This window comes from Pinus tabuliformis, chromosome Q, assembly GCF_031772625.1.
Source record: "Pinus tabuliformis cultivar Carrire ecotype Pingquan chromosome Q, CPIR1, whole genome shotgun sequence".
NCBI lineage: Eukaryota > Viridiplantae > Streptophyta > Pinopsida > Pinales > Pinaceae > Pinus > Pinus tabuliformis.
The window spans coordinates 806,380,566-806,395,565 of record NC_142296.1 but is presented as its reverse complement, the minus strand read 5'-3'; positions in this window follow the sequence as shown (position 1 = coordinate 806,395,565).

Here is a 15,000-nt window from a genome sequence, read left to right as displayed (position 1 = left end):
CGAGGGAAACGCAGGGAACTTGGGGTTTCCATGACGATGCAAACCAACTCGCAAGTCTCGGGAACCTGGCAAGGCATTGGAGGATTTGGCATTCATTCGAAGATGGACATTCGAACATGAGCATTCGGTGATCAAGAAAAAAGTGCGAAGTAGTGGAGCAGGTCACAAAAGAGGTGCGGGCATATATGCTCCCGCTCTTGGGCAAGCACACACGATACGCACAGGTTTCGGTTATCGGGTGAGGGTGCGGGTAAGGAAGGCACCCGCCGTTCGGTGTGACACGGGGTGTCTCTGGTAGGTCGCCCGGCCGTTGTGGGAGAAGAAATGCGGAGGTGTCTCGGGTGACTCGGGTAAGTCACCCGCCTGTCGTGCAAAAGGAAACGGGGGGTGACTCGGGTGAGGTCACCCACCCATCGTGCAGCGGTAAACGAGGTTCGGTCGAGGAGTACGGTTGGCAACTCGTGTGAGGGCGCGCCCACCCAGCTCGGGCAAGGAACTCGGTTGGCACACGGAGGTGTTACCTATTTGTAAAATTGGCTAAGTATGAAACTCGGTGTTTCCCATGTATACTTGTAAAGCCTCGTAAACATTGTAGAGTTTAATAATATATTGTATTCGGGCTGACTCATTGTTCAGGGAGTTGCCCCTCCCTTTATACTGTGCAATTGTGTTCTTCATGTATAATTGATGATGATAATGAATGTGTATGGGTGTTCATTGGTATAAAGGAAACATAATAATACTTGGTTGCGAAAAACAAACTAAGTAGACTAATGGTTGGGCGTAGTCCATGAACATAAGTATTGATGAAAAGAAAGTGTTCGGTGGCGCCGCACCTCGCCAAGTACGGCTGAAAGACTACTGTAGGCCTGGGGGCGTGACACACGGGGTTCCCATGTCGCTCGTGCCGTGTTGGGCGTGGCGCACGCCCCTTGATACCTGCATGATGGGTGAGCCACCGACGGAAGGCGCGCGGGCGACCCTTGTTGCATGCCTGGATGAAAGAGGTGACCATGTGCAGATGAGTTAGGATGCGGGCAGGTGTGCGACGTACGGCGACGGGTGTAATCGGCGAGGTGTTGGAGCCGACCCATGGGTGTGACGGTGCACATGAAGGGATGCGGCAGTTCGTTGGAATGGGGCGTGTTGAGGTTATGTGGCAGGTCAGCCGGGCATGCATGTTGATGGAGCCAACCCTTGTTATCCTCGAGAGACACAACCCTTGGGCGAAAGGATGCGTATAAGTAAGGAGGATGGCGTTCGACGAAGGGACATCGAACTTAGACTTCCACATAGCAGAACAAGTGCGAAGGAAGGAGTTGGGCGAAAACAGAAGGAAGAGAAGGACGCAGTTAAGAGGGCCGCTCCAGCAGGCAGATTACAGAGGGCAGGTCGGGCTTGGTAGTGCGGACAGGTAGAGCGGGGCGGGTTACCGTCCGGGCAGGCAGGCCGCACTGCATGTGGGCCGTGCGCCCTCACTATGGACTGCACCGACAGGGAGAGTTTGGGCGCCGCAGAAGGGAAAGTCGGGCGGATAGGTTCGCACTTCAGGTATGGAGTTGGGTCGTGCAGGCCGCAGGCCAGTGTAGCACGACCACACGACATGACAGGTTGAAAGAATAATTAAAGAAGATAAATTTATGGTAAGTTATTTTCGCTGCATTGTTAAGAACACTTATTGGGAAATTGACCGAGTGTTGAAGTAGGCGCAGACCGTGTACTCAAGTATTGGTAAAAAGAAAAAGTACGGCGGTGCTGAACCGGCTTATGCGTGGTTGAAATACTACCACTAGGATAGGAGCGTGACATGGGGTCTACCAGTCCCTCCTCGACAGAGGTCACCAAATTGCGGGGAACCCGGTGATTCCATGTCCTGCCTTGTCGAAAGCATCCCAAGCGCGGGAAATTTGCGGTTCCCATGTCTCGTCGCGATGGAAATCGCCTCAGGTGCAGTAAACTTGGTGTACATTGAGCCTGCAACCTCACATCAAGAAAAAGGCTCGGTTGGTCAAGAGAATGAAGGTTTCTTGATTGGTAAAGGATCTCGCTAAGGATCAAAAGTTGGAGTCCCTTCTAGAGCTAGTCCACCACAGACTATCAAAAGTTGAAAGAAGGACAAAGTATCGGGGAACGAAACGCCGAAGAAACAAAGTGCAGAGAGGAATAAGGACTCGACTTGTGCTTGGGGGATATTATTGTCAAGGGTCTAGGGCTTTGCAATGACCAATAAGAAGCTTCAATGAGAGAAATTTATGAAAGGGTTTTCCTCTGAGAGAGAGAGAGAGGTTTTTCCCTGGCAGAGAGCCAACATCTTGTGTTCTTGTTCTTATGTTTTTGGCACCAGTTTGATGAAAGTAAACACACATGCATTAATAAGAAGAGAAGAAGATTAATATAACACGATAAATTGCAAAAGAGCTTCACAAATTGTTATCAAGTCTAGAAGAATCTCGTTATTCCCCATTGCCCCAGATTCTTCAACGCGGTATCGGAGCTAAGGTGACACATCAAGGAAAGGGAATCTCAAGAACATCCGCAAGGTTGAAGTGTCAAGACAAGAAGTCTCAATCACATCAAGGACAAGAAGGTCTACCATCTGTCATTCATCATGGAAGGCTACAAAGCAAGAAGAAACGCCTTGTATAAAGGCACCTACATGAAGAACAAATCAAAGAGGGACCTACATCAAGCTACACCATCTTGAAGAATGAAAGGCACTATGAGTCAAGTCATCAAGATCTAAGGAAGGCAAGCCATCAAGAATAAAGCAAGTTCACTACATCTCAAACTCTATCAAGTAAGTATATGTCCCCTTCTGAGTATACCTTAGTGTCTTTTTGCAAGGAAAGTAGCAAATTGGTTGGGACCACTACATGTCCAAAGTCCAACGGTTTGGATGCCAAGAGTATGGACGCTACAAAAGGGATTGTCCTAAACTTAAGAAGGACAAAAACAACAAGAGAAAAAGGGAAGAAGCTCATGTAACTCAAGAAGTGAAAGAAGACGACAAGAAGCAAAAGAAGGAAGATCCTCCTATGACTAAGTCAACCTCTTTGCTTAAAGTCTTGTTTCAAAGGGGCTAGAGATCTCATTGGGGGTCCCATTTATGGGATTCAAGAGAGGATGATATACAGGCGAGAGTAGATGAAGCAATAAAGGCTACACCAATCGAGGAGAACTATCAAATAAAGCCGCGATGATAAAAGCATAATCAAGGTGAGGTATGTATGCATCAAAGTTGAAGTCATGTCATCATATATATTTATTGGGTCATGGGAAAAGTTCTAGAATCACGATCAAGAATAGAAGGATCTCTTTTGCCAATGACATGCTCGGAGGCATGTGCTACAGTGGAGTAAAGGTCAACATGAAGAAGTGCTCTCATAAGGAGTATAAGGTGGTTGACCAATCAATCCAATAAGAACCAAATGAAGAACATCGCGGTCACAAAGAATAACTATTTGACAAGATTCCTCAACATCTCTCAAAAGAAGGCACGGAAACTCTGGCAAAGGAAGAAAAAGATAAAGGACCCTTGACACATACGAAGGCCTTGGAGATAGTAAGGTGCAGATAACCGTTTCCACTCTACAAATATGTCATGATGAAGAGCAATATCACGAAGGTCCACTAAATCAAAGTACGAGAACAAGCGACTACAACTAAGCATCCATGTGATAAGTGTTATGAAGGATAGACAAGGTGACAAAGGAGTAGCTAGATGAAAAAAAGGACCTGATATATATCAAGAAGGCCACTTTCCACGAAGGGAGCAATTACATGACAAACCATGGGGGGAAGTGATCGATGGCCAGTACCCTGCCAAGAAGAAGTTCAAACAAAGACTTCATGACATCGAAGGAAAGAAGGAGATCAAGCGGTTGAAGGACCCATGAAGAAGACGTTGTTGATGAATGGACAAGTCCCTAGCTAAGAGGGAGTTCTAACAAGTTCCCAACTACAAAGGAGCTTGGGCAAGTTCCTTGTCAGAGGAAACTTGGGCATGTCTTCCCCAATCAAGGGGAAGAGATAGACACAACATTCTTGTCTTGACTTGGCAAGAAATAATGGGAGGATTGGGCAATAATTTGGCATATGATGCTCTTTAAGGATGTGTAGGGCACCCAAGTCAAGAGTAGGCAAGAGGAGCGATATTCTTTGAGGGATGGGAACCCAAGACAAGAATTGTCCTGGAAGGTCATACTCAGGGAACACCTGGGTGGGTATGTACCTTTAGAGACAATGACCAAGGTGTTAGTCAAGGCCTTGCTATGAACAATGTTGGCTAATATGATGCTATAACAGATGGGTTGCCAATCCGGTTTCTCTTATGTGAATTATTCAAGATTGAAAAATAGCCAAACACCTTGTAATGATTTATGAATACCTCCCTAGTTGAGAGGGGGTGTTGAAGAAAGTGTAACTGGGTTCGGTCTTCATAAATGTACTTTTGATATTTGTATTTATTCAAGAAAATAAATAAATATATATATATATATATATATATATATATATATATATATATTTGTCATTGAGTTTCTTGCTCATTGAAATAGGCCTAGCACATGTTAAAGTGTTATAAAGAGTCAAAATAAAATGTTGAAGATATTAAGGACATGTTACCCGGGTATATTTATGTATTAGAGTCAAAGATATTCCTACCCTCGTGCCTTCGTTCAGGTCATGCGCCCGTTCAAACCCCAAATTTCCTTCGGGCGGGCCGGGTCATCCCGTGCCGTGCCGTGTGTGGGGGTGCGCGGGCACACGTGGGCGTGTCGAAAATGCCAAGTCATGACCGCCCGTGTGCCTTCTTTGTTCGAGTCGTGCACCCATGGAAACCCCAAATTTCGTTCGGGCGATTCGGGTTGGCTCGCCTAGGGCGAGTCGGGTTGTGTCGTGCCGTGTGTGGGTGCCCCGGCACACGTGGCCGTGCCAAAAATTCTAAGTCATCACCGCCCGTGTGTCTTCTGCACATTCATGTGGCCCATTTTCCCGACGCTCCCTCAGACCTTCGTTCGAGTCATGCACCCATGGAAACCCCAAATTTCGTTCGGGCCGTGCACACATGGAAACCTCAAATTCCGTTCGGGCGGGTCGGGTCGTGTCGTGTGTGGGTGCCCGTGCAAACGCGTTCGAGCGAGTCGAGTGGGGTCGGGTCATGCCGTGCCGCTTGTGGGTGCTCGGGAACATGTGGCCGTGCAAAAAATGTTAGGGCGTGACCACCCATGTGCCTCCTGCACGTTCGCGCGACCCGTTTGCCCGACGCTCCGTCGTGCCTTCGTTCGGGCGGGTCGGGTCGTGCCGTGCGTGGGTGCTCGGGCACACATGGCAGTGCCAAAAATGCTAAGTCATGACCCCCCGTGTGCTTTCTACACGTTCATGTGGCCCGTTTGCCCGACGCTGCCTTGTGCCTTCGTTCGGGTCGCGCACCCATGGAAACCACAAATTTGGTTCGGGTTGTGCATACAAGGAAACCCCAAATTTTGTTCGGGTCAGGTCGTGTCGTGTCGTGTGTGGGTGCCCATGCAAATGCGTTCGAGCGGGTCGGGTCGGATCGCACAAGGCTGGTCGGGCCGTGTCAGGTCGGCTCGCACAAGGCCGGTCGGGACATGTCGTGCTGTGTGTGGGTGCTCGGGCACACGTGGGTGTGCCAAAAATACTAAGTCGTGACCGCCCATGTGTCTTCTGCATGTTCGTGTGGCCCGTTTTCCTGATGCACCCTCATGCCTTCGTTCGGGTCGTGCGCCCACGGAAACCCTGAAATTTCTTTCGGGTTGTTCACCCATGGAAACCCCAAATTTCGTTCGGGCGGGTCGGGACGTGTGTGACGACGCCCAGGGCACACATGGCCGTATAAAAAATGCTAAGTTGTGAAGGGGGATGGGCCTTGTGCACGATCGTGATGCCCGTTTGCCCGAATCTCCCTTGTGACTTCATTATGGTCGTGTGTCGGACCCATGTAAACTCGTTCGAGCGAGTCGTTTGCCGTGTAAACACTCGTTCGGGAGGATCGTTTGCGATGTAAACTTGTTCGGGCGGGTCGTTTGAGGGCGCCCGTGTAAACTCGTTCGGGCGGGTCAGGCGAGGTCATCCATGCAAAAATGTTCGGGCGGGTCGGGTGAGGGCGTCCGCGAAAACCCATTCAGGCGGGTCGTTCGGGTGGGTTATTCGAGTAAGGGCGTCTGTGCAAACCCGTTCGGGCGGGTCGGGCGAGGGCGTTCATGCAAACCCATTTCGGCGGGTCAGGGGAGGGCGTCCGCGCAAACTCGTTCGGGTGGGTCGTTTGAGGGCGCCCGTGTGAACTCGTTCGGGCGGGTCGTTTGGGCGAGGGCGCGCTTGGGCGAACGAGCCCGTATAAAAAATGCTAAGTTGTGACCCGAGCTTGGCTTTGTGCACGTTCGTGCAGCTCGTTTGCATGACTCTGCCTTGTTGCTTCGTTTCGGTCGTTCGGGCACCCATGCAAAATCGTTTGGGCGGGTCGTTTGAGGGCGCCCGTGTGAACTCGTTCGGGCAGGTCGTTTGAGGGGGCCTGTGTTAACTCGTTCGGGTGGGTCGTTTGAGGGCGCCCGTGTGAACTCGTTCGGGCGGGTCATTCGGGCGAGGGCGCGCCCGGGTGAACGAGCCCGTATGAAAAATGCTAAGTTTTGACCCGAGGTTGGCTTTGTGCATGTTCGTGCAGCTCGTTTGCCCGCTCTCCCTTGTCGCTTCGTTTCGGTCGTTCGGGCACCCATGCAAAATCGTTCGGGATGGTCATTTGAGGGTGCCCGTGTGAACTCGTTCGGGCGGGTCGTTTGAGGGTGCCCGTATCAAAAATGCTAAGTTGTGACCCGAGGTTGGCTTTGTGCATGTTCGTGCAGCTCGTTTGCCTGGCTCTCCCTTGTTAGTTCGTTTCGGTCGTTCGAGTGAAAGCTGGGTTGGTAATCGAGTTGTGTTTTCGCGTTTGCCTGAACGATGGCCTTGGGTCATTTGTAGGGTGGCGGATTTTCATCTTCTCTCCATCCCCACTGGGTAGCGCATGAGCGGTAATGTTGCCCATGCTCGTCCCGGGAGGCATATGTGGACAATTGCTTTCTAAGTTCTTGGAGCTATAGGGGTTGTTGTGTTTTGGCTCTCAAGTTTGTCTTGGTCCCCTTGTGCCCCTCCAGATGATACCAGCGACAGGTTTTCTTTCCGTGTGAAAGGTGGGTTGGTAATCGAGTTGTGTTTTCAGGTTTGCTTGAAGGATGGCCTTGGGTCGTTTGTAGGGTGTCAGATTTTCATAGTTGTGACCCGAGGTTGGCTTTGTGCATGTTCGTGCAACTTGTTTGCCCGACTCTCCCTTGTCGGTTCGTTTTGGTCGTTCAGGCGGGTCGTTTGAGGGTTCCCGTGTGAACTCGTTCGGGCGGGTCGTTTGAGGGCACCCGTGTGAACTCATTTGGGCGGGTCGTTCGAGAGGGTCATTTGAGGGCGCCCGTGTGAACTCGTTTGGGCGGGTCATTTGAGGCGCCCGTGTGAACTCGTTCGGGCAGGTCTTTCAGGAGGGTTGTTCGGACGGGTCATTTGAGGGCGCCCGTGTGAAATCGTTCGGGCGGGTCGTTCGGGCGAGGGTGCGCCACGGCGAACGAGCCCGTATCAAAAATGCTAAGTTGTGAACCGAGGTTGGCTTTATGCACGTTCGTGCAGCTCATTTGCCTGGCTCTCACTTGTCGGTTCATTTTGGTCGTTCGGGCGGGTCATTTTAGGGCGCCCGTGTGAACGCATTCGGGCGGGTCGTTTGGGCGAGGGCGTGCCCGGGCGAACGAGCCCGTATCAAAAATGCTAAGTTGTGACCCGAGGTTGGCTTTGTGCACGTTCGTGAAGCTCGTTTTCCCGTCTCTCCCTTGTCGGTTCGTTTTGGTCGTTCGGGCGGGTCGTTTGAGGGTGCCCATGTGAACTCGTTCAGGCGAGGGCACGCCCGAGCGAACGAGCCCGTATAAAAAATGATAAGTTGTGACCCGATGTTGGCTTTGTGCACGTTCGTGCAGCTCGTTTTCCCGGCTCTCCCTTGTCGGTCCGTTTCGGTCGTTCGGGTGGGTCGTTTGAGGGCGCCCGTGTGAACTCGTTCGTGCAGCTCGTTTGCCCGGCTCTCCCTTGTCGCTTCATTTCAGTCGTTCGGGCACCCATGCAAAATCGTTCGGGTGGGTCATTTGAGGGCGCCCGTGTGAACTCGTTCGGGCGGGTCGTTTGAGGGCGCCCGTGTGAACTCGTTCGGGCGGGTCGTTTGAGGGCGCCTATTTGAACTCGTGCGGGTGGGTCGTTCGGGCAAGGATGCGCCTGGGCGAACGAGCCCGTATAAAAAATTCTAAGTTTTTACGTGAGGTTGGCTTCGTGCACGTTTGTGCAGCTCGTTTGCCTGACTCTCCCTTATCGGTTCGTTTTTGTCGTTCGAGCGGGTTGTTTGAGGGTGCCCGTGTGAACTCGTTCGGGCGGGTCATTCGGGCGAGGGCGTGCCTGGGCAAACGAGCCCATATCAGAAATGCTAAGTTGTGACTCGAGGTTAGCTTTGTGCACGTTCGTGCAGCTCGTTTGCCTGGCTCTCCCTTGTCGGTCCGTTTTGGTCGTTCGGGCGGGTCGTTTGAGGGCGCCCGTGTGAACGCATTTGGGGGGGGTCGTTCAGGTGAGGGCGCGCCCGAGCGAATGAGCCTGTATCAAAAATGCTAAGTTGTGACCCGAGGTTGCCTTTGTGCACGTTCATGCAGCTCATTTGCCCGGCTCTCCCTTATCGCTTCATTTCAGTCGTTCGGGCACCCATGCAAAATCGTTCGGGCGGGTCGTTTGAGGGCGCCTGTGTGAACTCGTTCGGGCTGGTCATTTGAGGGCACCCGTGTGAACTCGTTCGGGCGGGTCGTTCAGGCGGGTCATTTGAGGGCGCCCGTGTGAACTCGTTCGGGCGGGATTCGCTCGGGCGAACAAGCCCGTATAAAAAATGCTAAGTTTTGAACCGAGGTTGGCTTCGTGCATGTTCGTGCAGCTCGTTTGCCCGGCTCTCCCTTATCGGTTCGTTTCGGTTGTTCGAGCGGGTCGTTTGAGGGTGCCCGTGTGAACTCGTTCGAGCGGGTCATTCGGGCGAGGGCGCGCCTGGGTGAACGAGCCCATATCATAAATGCTAAGTTGTGACTCGAGGTTAGCTTTGTGCACGTTCGTGCAGCTCGTTTGCCCGGCTCTCCTTTTTCGGTTCGTTTCGGTCGTTCGGGCGGGTCATTTGAGGGCGCCCGTGTGAACTTGTTTGGGTGGGTCGTTTGGGTGAGGGCGCACCCGGGCGAACGAGCCCGTATCAAAAATGCTAAGTTGTGACCCGAGGTTGGATTTGTTCACGTTCGTGCAGCACGTTTGCCCGGCTCTCCCCTGTCGGTTCATTTCAGTTGTTCGGGCGGGTCGTTTGAGGGCGCCCCTGTGAACTCGTTCGGGTAGGTCGTTCGGGCGAGGGCACGCCCAGGCGAATGAGCCCGTATAAAAAATGCTAAGTTGTGACCCGAGGCTGGCTTTGTGCACGTTCGTGCAACTCATTTTCCCGGCTCTCCCTTGTTGGTTCGTTTCGGTCGTTCGGGCGCCCATGCAAAATCGTTCGGGCGGGTCGTTTGAGGACGCCCGTGTGAACTCGTTCAAGCGGGTCATTCAGGCGAGGGCACGCCCGGGCGAACGAGCCCGTATCAAAAATGCTAAGTTGTGACCCGAGGTTGGCTTTGTGCATGTTCATCCAGCTCGTTTGCCCGGCTCTCCCTTGTCGGTTTGTTTCGGTCGTTCGGGCAGGTCATTTGAGGGCGCCCGTGTGAACTCGTTCAGGCGAGGGTGCGCCCGGGCGAACGAGCCTGTATCAAAAATGCTAAGTTGTGACCCGAGGTTGGCTTTGTGCATGTTCGTGTAGCTCGTTTGCCCGGCTCTCCCTTGTCGCTTCGTTTCGGTCGTTCGGGCTGGTCGTTTGAGGGCGCCCGTATGAACTCGTTCAAGCGGGTCATTCAGGCGAGGGTGCACCCGTGTGAACGAGCCCGTATCAAAAATGCTAAGTTGTGACCCGAGGTTGGCTATGTGCACGTTCGTGCAGCTTGTTTGCCCTGCTCTCCCTTGTCCGTTCGTTTCGGTCGTTCGGGCGGGTCGTTTGAGGGCGCCCGTGTGAAATCATTCGGGCGCGTCGTTCGGGTGAGGGCGCGCCCGGGCGAACGAGCCCGTATCAAAAATTATAATTTGTGACCCGAGGTTGGCTTTGTGCACGTTTGTGCAGCTCGTTTGCCCGACTCTCCCTTGCCGGTTCGTTTCGGTCATTCGGGCGGGTCGTTTAAGGGCGCCCGTGTGAACTCGTTCGGGCGAGGGCGCGCCCGGGCGAACGAGCCCGTATCAAAAATGCTATGTTGTGACCTGAGGCTGGCTTTGTGCATGTTCGTGCAGCTCGTTTTCTCGGCTCTCCCTTGTCGGTTCGTTTCGGTCGTTCGAGTGCCCATGCAAAATCGTTTGGGCGGGTCGTTTGAGGGTGCCCGTGTGAACTCGTTCGGGCGGGTCGTTCAGGCGAGGGTGTGCTCGGGCAAACGAGCCCATATCAAAAATACTAAGTTGTGACTCGAGGTTGGCTTCGTGCACGTTCGTGCAGTTCATTTTCCCGACTCTCCCTTGTCGGTTCGTTTCGTTCGTTCGGGCGCCCATGCAAAATCGTTCGGGCGGGTCGTTTGAGGGCGCCCGTGTGAACTCGTTCGGGCGATGGTGCGCCCGGGCGAATGCGCCCGTATCAAAAATGCTAAGTTGTGACCTGAGGTTGGCTTTGTTCATGTTCGTGCAACTCGTTTTCCTGGCTCTCCCTTGTCGGTTCGTTTCGGTCGTTCGGGCGCCCATGCAAAATCGTTCGGGCGGGTCGTTTGAGGGCGCCCGTGTGAACTCGTTCGGGCGGGTCGTTTGGGTGAGGGCGCGCCCGGGCAAATGAGCCTGTATCAAAAATGCTAAGTTGTGACCCGAGGTTGTCTTTGTGCACATTTGTGCAACTCGTTTGCCCGGCTCTCCCTTGTCGCTTCGTTTCGGTCGTTTGGGGGCCCATGCAAAATCATTCGGGCGGGTCGTTTGAGGGTGTGGGTGTGAACTCGTTCGTGCGGGTTGTTTGGGCGAGGGCACGGCCGGGCAAACGTGCCCGTATCAAAAATGCTAACTTGTGATCAGAGGTTGGCTTTGTGCATGTTCGTGCAGCCCGTTTTCCCGGCTCTCCCTTGTTGCTTTGTTTCGGTCGTTTGGGCGCCCATGCAAAATCGTTCGGGTGGGTCGTTTGAGGGCATCCTTGTGAACTCGTTCGGGAAAGTCGTTCGGGCGAGCGCGCACCCGGGCGAACGAGCCCGTATCAAAAAATGCTAAGTTGTTACCCGAGGTTGGCTTTGTGCTCGTTCGTGTAGCTCGTTTGCCCGGCTCTCCCTTGTCGCTTTGTTTCGGTCGTGCGGGCGCCCATGCAAATTCGTTTGGGCGAGGGCGCGCACGAGCCAACGAGCCCATATAAAAAATGCTAAGTTGTGACCCGAGGTTGGCTTTGTTAATTTTCGTGCCGCTCGTTTGCCCGGCTCTCCCTTGTCGCTACGTTTCGGTCGTGCGGGGGCCCATGCAAATTCCAGATGATCTAAGCGACAGGTTTTGTTTCCGTGTGAAAGGTGGGTTGGTAATTGAGTTGTGTTTTCACGTTTGCCTGAACAATGGCCTTGGGTCATTTGTAGGGTTGCCGATTTTCGTCTTCTCTCCATCCCCACTCGGTAGCGCATGAGCGGTAATATTGGCCATGCTCGTCTTGGGAGGCATATGTGAACAATTCCCATTTTGCTTTCCAAGTTCTTGGAGCTATATGGGCTGTTGTGGTGTGGCTCCCTTGCTCGTCCTGGTCCCCCTCGCACCCCTCTAGATGATACCATCGACAGGTTTTCTTTCTGTGTGAAAGGTGGGTTGGTAATTGAGTTGTGTTTTCGCGTTTTCCTGAATGATGGCCTTGGGTCGTTTGTAGGGTGGCCGATTTTCATCTTCTCTCCATCCCCACTCGGTAGCGCATGAGCGGTAATGTTGGCCATGCTCGTCTTGGGAGGCATATGTGAACAATTCCCCTTCTGCTTTCCAAGTTCTTGGAGCTGTATGGGCTATTGTGGTGTGGCTCCATTGCTTGTCCTGGTCCCCCTTGCGCCCCTCCGATGATACCAGTGACAGGTTTTCTTTCCGTGTGAAAGGTGGGTTGGTAATCGAGTTGTGTTTTCGCATGTGCCCGAAGGATGGCCTTGGGTCATTTGTAGGGTTGCCGATTTTCATCTTCTCTCCATCCCCACTCGGTAGCGCATGAGCGGTAATGTTGGCCACGCTCGTCTTGGGAGGCATATGTGAACAATTCCCCTTCTGCTCTCCAAGTTCTTGGAGCTGTATGGGCTGTTGTGGTGTGGCTCCCTAGCTCGTCCTAGTCCCTGCGTGCCCCTCCAGATGATACCAATGACAGGTTTTCTTTCCGTGTGAAAGGTGGGTTGGTAATCGAGTTGTGTTTTCGAGTTTGCCTGAACGATGGCCTTGGGTCATTTGTAGGGCCGCCGATTTTCATCTTCTCTCCATCCCCACTCGATAGTGCAAGAGCGGTAATGTTGGCCATGCTCATCCTGGGAGGCATACGTGAACAATTCCCCTTCTACTCTCCAAGCTGTTGGAGCTGTATGGGCTGTTGTGGTGTGGGTCCCTGGCTCGTCCTGGTCCCCGAGTGCCCCTCCAGATGATACCAGCGACAGGGTTTCCTTCCGTGTGAAAGGTGGGTTGGTAATCGAGTTGTGTTTTCGGGTTTGCCTGAATGATGGCCTTGGGTCGTTTGTAGGGCGATCGATTTTCATCTTCTCTCCATCCCCACTCGGTAGCGCATGAGCGGTAATGTTGGCCACACTCGTCTTGGGAGGCATATGTGAAGAATTCCCCTTCTGCTCTCCAAGTCCTTGGAGCTGTATGGGCTGTTGTGGTGTGGCTCCCTAGCTCGTCCTAGTCCCCGCGTGCCCCTCTAGATGATACCAATGACATGTTTTCTTTCCGTGTGAAAGGTGGGTTGGTAATCAAGTTGTGTTTTCAGGTTTGCCTGAACGATGGCCTTGGGTCATTTTAAGGGCCGCCAATTTTCATCTTCTCTCCATCCCCACTCGGTAGCATAAGAGCGGTAATGTTGGCCATGATCGTCCTGGGAGGCATACGTGAACAATTCACCTTCCGCTCTCCAAGCTGTTGGTGCTGTATAGGTTGTTGTGGTGTGGCTCCCTAGCTCGTCCTAGTCCCCGAGTGCCCCTCCAGATGATACCAGCGATAGGTTTTCCTTCCGTGTGAAAGGTGGGTTGGTAATCGAGTTGTGTTTTCGGTTTTGCCTGAATGATGGCCTTGGGTCGTTTGTAGGGCGGCCGATTTTCATCTTCTCTCCATCCCCACTCGGTAGCGCATGAGCGGTAATGTTGCCCATGCTCATCTTGGGAGGCATATGTGAACAATTCCCCTTCCACTCTCCAAGTTCTCGGAGCTGTATGGGTTGTGGTGGTGTGGCTCCTTGGCTCGTCCTGGTCCCCGCGTGCCCCTCCAGATGATACCAGCAACAGGTTTTCTTTCCGTGTGAAAGGTGGGTTGGTAATCATTTGTGTTTTCAGGTTTGCCTGAACGATGGCCTTGGGTCATTTGTAGGGTGGCCGATTTTCATCTTCTCTCCATCCCCAGGCGGTAGTGCATGAGCGGTAATGTTGGCCAGGCTCGGCCTCGGAGGCATATGTGAACAATTCCCCTTCCGCTCTCCAAGTTCTTGGAGCTGTAAAGGCTGTTGTGGTGTGGCTCCTTGGCTCGTCCTAGTCCCCAAGTTCCCCTCCAGATGATACCGGCGACAGGTTTTCTTTCCATGTGAAAGGTGGGTCGGTAATCGAGTTGTGTTTTCACGTTTGCCCGAACGATGGCCTTGGGTCGTTTGTAGGGCGGCCGATTTTCATCTTCTCTCCATCCCCACTCGGTAGCGCATGAGTGGTAATGTTGGCCATGCTCGTCCTAGGAGGCATATGTGAACAATTCCGCTTCCGCTCTCCAAGTCCTTGGAGCTGTATGGGTTGTTTTGTTGTGGTGTGGCTCCCTGGCTCGTCCTGGTCCCCCTTGTGCCCCTCTAGATGATACCAGCGACAGGTTTTCTTTTCGTGTGAAAGCTGGGTTGGTAATTGAGTTGTGTTTTCGCGTTTGCCTGAACGATGGCCTTGGTTCATTTGTAGGGTGGCGGATTTTCATCTTCTCTCCATCCCCACTGGGTAGCGCATGAGCGGTAATGTTGCCCATGCTCGTCGCGGGAGGCATATGTGGACAATTGCTTTCTAAGTTCTTGGAGCTATAGGGGTTGTTGTGTTTTGGCTCCCTGGTTTGTCTTGGTCCCCTTGTGCCCCTCCAGATGATACCAGCGACAGGTTTTCTTTCCGTGTGAAAGGTGGGTTGGTAATCGAGTTGTGTTTTCGGGTTTGCTTGAAGGATGGCCTTGGGTCGTTTGTAGGGTGTCAGATTTTCATAATCTCTCCATCCCCACTCGGTAGCGCATGAGCGGTAATGTTGGCCATGCTCGTCCCGCGAGGCATACGTGAATAATTCCCCTTCTGCTCTCTAAGTTCTTGGTGCTATATGGGTTGTTGTGGTGTGGCTCCTTGGCTCGTCCTGGTCCCCCTCGTGCCCCTCCAGAAGATAGAGGTGACAGGTTTTCTTTCCGTGTGAAAGGTGGGTTGGTAATTGAGTTGCTTTGTTGGGTTTACTCGAATGATGTCCTTGGGTCATTTGTAGGGTGGCCAATTTTCGTCTTCTCTCCATCCCCGCTCAGTAGCACATGAGCGGTAATGTGGGCAATGCTCATCCCCGTCCCTCTTTCCCATCCCAACGATAAGAATGTTGATAGTTTCCTCGGCGCTCCTTTGAGTGAGCTTCTTGATTTGCATTTACTTCCTTCCTTTGCCTTCGCATCATGGTTGCCACAGGCGGTCAAGTGATCGAGGTCCACTGTTTCTGCTA